Consider the following 3972-nt stretch of genomic DNA (forward strand, 5'->3'; position numbering starts at 1 on the left):
CATAATTTGATAGCAGCTGTAATGCAGGGTCTCTGGTCCTGCTCCTCACACAAAAACACGGGACATGGTGAGGCCAAAAAGGAACAAGAACAGAGCCATAGATAGGGAAGTTATACCACTATATTCTTGAAGGCAGCTGGTCGAGACACAAAAGCAAACATCCGCCAGTACCCCAACAAGGGGTCTTCCTGCACCCCAGTCTTGCTGGTGGCCGGGCGAGACACAGGAACTGGGATCAACACGATCCGCAATCCGCCATCCGGGCTTGCTGACCCCACTTGCTAGCCGCAATCTGCCATTCCCTTCTCTGCCAACCAGCCCCCTAGAGTAGCCATGGCAGTTACATCAGTGGCTAATGGCTAATCGGTAACAACTGATGGCCACCCAGCCACAGCAGATGGCCATCTGATTACAGCCAATGATCATCTAATATCTGAGCCAGCACCTTTCCATGTGAGGCCGAGAGCCTGGAAACTGCTCTCTGGGACTCTGTGGCCACAGCAGCCTTGCAAATTGATACAAGTCCAACTATTAGGTAATCTTTCTAGATGAGAAAAGCTGCATATCACGTTAGTCCCTTGTGTGGGTACTGAAGACACCATCAGTAGCTTTCCTGGCCTCATTGTGACTGGGGAGAAGGCTTCCTCTCTGCATTTCCCAGATTGCTGATGGAATTTTATTCTTGATCACAAAGTCTGATACCTGCGTGTCTCAATCTCACTACCTTTATTATAACATTATAACATGTTATCTTTATTTTAGGATTTGGGCAAGTTAAAAAAAAACACAACCCACTCTGATTCATTGCGTTGCCTCTCCTATTAGTCTAGGAGCAGCTCAGGACAGAGAACGTTCCCTATTCTTTACTGTGTCTAACTGAACACAAGCAGTAATGCCTGCTGCATCACTGGGGCTCAGTACTTTGTCATTGAACGCCGGAAGTTCTGCTCTGTTCATTTACTTTTTTTCCCTTACTTATCATACACTTTCATCAAGATCTGGGATAGGACTCGCTTTTTTAAGGAAACCTGTGCTGGTTTATCTCACACTATATACTGACATTTCACACTGAATTTCATCCATTCAACAAACGTTGATTGAATGCCCAATTTAAGCTAGGCACTGTGCTGGGGAAGATGGTGTAAAACACAGATATGATTCCTAAATTCAAGGATAAGGAGGAAAGACACAGAAAAAATAAGTATAATGTGTATTGTGGTTTTAAAATACCTTCCAATGAATTTTCCTTCTGGGTAGTACGCTTTGTTTTGTTTGTTTTCTTCCACTGCAACCCTTTCCACCATTCACCCCTCAGGCCCAGAGTCTCAAGAAGGAGATCCCAGTACTGCTTGCAGCAAACAAATCAAAGGAGAGGGGGGAAGGAGAGGTCTCCACAAGGCAAATATTAGAAGCAGAAGCTGTCTGGGGTCAGTGCTGAGGAAGTGCAGGGTTGAGAGAGAAGAGGATAAGGAAAATAGGGAAGAAGGAAATGAGGGAGAGAGAGAGGTAGCAAGGGAGCAAAGAAAAAAGAGAGAAGGAGTGGGGGAAAGACCTTGCCTTTTCTGTCATAAGCAGATCTTAGGAGCTGCTTTCAGGTCTCATCTATGCCAATCAAAAGGAAGCGCTGAGTCTCAGAATTTAATCTGAACTAGGTTAAGTTTTAAAATATAAATGACCAAATAGTGATTAGATAACTCTGCACTATCTAGCTTCCTCGTTGCTCTGTAGATGGTGGCTCACAAGGCAAAATGAATAGTAGTAACTGGAAACACTAAAACTGGCCCGTATTTGTATAACACTGAGTTGGGTCTCTCAGTCAAACCATCTGTCTGTATTCTGCAGGTGGTAAAGGTGGTAATTCACAGCCATGTACTTCTCATGTGGCTATAGTACACTTTTGTAACTACATTTCTTTCAGAAATGACTACTTCTTTTTCAAAGACCTTGTTAGTAAGTATTTCACTCTGAGTTCAACTCAGAGATGCAAGACAACAATCAATCACTATAAGATACTTCGCTCATAGCATCTGTTCAATAAATATTTGCTGCGTGAATTTATAAGTGGTTTACAGTGGAAGAGAAAATATCTATTTTATAAAATTCAGTTGTTTCAGTAAGTTCTCAATAACTATTGTAATTCATGACCCAAAAGTTCAAATGCAAAAATGCCAGTGATTTATGTTTTCATACTTAGCCATTAAAGAATTTCTCTAACTTTCTATTTCAGAAAAGCCTATGCTTAGATGTCCATCTTCTTAAAAGCATTTTCCAGACATATGTGCACTAGTTTTTAAAGCTACCAAGATTTATATCTTCCAAGGAATACGACAAACTATGGGTTGTGGAATCAGACAGATCTGGCTCAAATCACAGCTCTGTAGTGTAGCTGTGTCCTCGATCAAATAACCTAACTTCTCAGTCTTAGTAGTTTCATTTGTGGAAGAAGGGAAGGAGGGAGGGATAGAGAAAGGAAGGGAGGGAGGAAGAAAAATAAGGAAGAAGGGAGGGAAGGAAGGAAGAAAGGAAGGAAGGAAGGAAGGAAGGAAGGAAGGAAGGAAGGAAGGAAGGAAGGAAGGAAGGAAATATTTTTCTTTCAATGTTGGTGTTGGGGGAGACTTGTATTAGAGACAACATAAGACTATCTAGTGTGGTTCCTGGAACTGAGTAGATATTTTAAAAATTTTATCATTATCATTATCGTTATCATTGTCAGTGACTGCTGATTGATTTATCATCCCTGAAATAACCACTTTTTTTTTTTTCTGAAAAGATACAGTTGCTTTTTGTGTCTGATCATTGCCAATGTTACTGACTTTGTTGCGCTTATTACAAGAATGGCCTGAATGGCACCGGCAATTGGTAAACTGGTCTCTTTCTCTAAGGGGTGAATTTCCTTCCTGCCCCTTCATCATGTGACCTGCTTGTTTTTGAGCAATGGTTCGATGATCCTTCATTGTCCTTAGCAAAAACCTCGCCTTCCCAGAGATGGCTTAGAGAGGGTTAGAAAGTGGGTGAGGATGCAAGTCATAACCTCACAGGGTATTGTGAGGACTGAAAAATAATCCTTGAAAAACATGGCATCAATTAATAGTATTAAATGCATTAGTTAGTATCTTGCTCATCAAGAGCGCTATAGACAACTTTAGCTGGTAAGACCAAGAACTGCCATTAGGAGTGATGAGGATTATTGGATATCCTGAAACAAGGAAGTGAAAACCCCAGAGCAGGGCAAGAATGTGAAGGAACACTCTGAAGAGGAGGGCTGACCAAGACAAGGCGAGAGAAAGATGAATCCACACGTGCCAGTGCCAGGTGCAAAGATGGCTGTCTTAGCTCTTGGCTTTCTCAAAATGCCTTTATGAAATGAAACTCATTTTGATCTCCCTGTTCTACAGAATTATTTTATTGTCTATATGTTTATCCTCAAGTTAAACACTAGTAAAATGGTGATAGTTATCATTGCAAAATCTAGACCACCTAATACTCAACAAAGGCATGTAACCTAGGTCTTTGTGAAGACAACGAAAAACTGTGTCAGGTGCTGTTGGATGAGGGAACTCAGGTCACATGGCTGTTACCTGATGGTTCATGCCAACATTTCAAGGCCCAGAATACATGTATTTTACTTTGGGTCCCTTTAGAAGCTGACACTGAGATAATGATTCAAGTGTGAGCAGTTATTTGGGAGGTGAGAGCAGGATACACTGGTAGGAATTGATGTGGGAGAGGAATCACAGAGAGTGTGTTATAAAATCACTTTCCACTGGGGGTCTCTGGAGCTTAATCCCCCTTGGGGAAACTCTGGAAGCCCTTCCCAATTGAGGAAGAAGGAAGCTGGGGTATTTATATGGGTAGTAGTCAGTTGATAACTGTTTTCAGGGGACTTTAATTCTTTAGCACTATTGATGTGAAGTCATCATATTTCCAATTTTTATTTTAAACATTCTTTTTGTTGTTGTTGTTGTTGTTTTT

The sequence above is a fragment of the Rhinolophus hipposideros genome, assembly GCF_964194185.1.
Source record: "Rhinolophus hipposideros genome assembly, chromosome: 11".
Lineage (NCBI taxonomy): Eukaryota > Metazoa > Chordata > Mammalia > Chiroptera > Rhinolophidae > Rhinolophus > Rhinolophus hipposideros.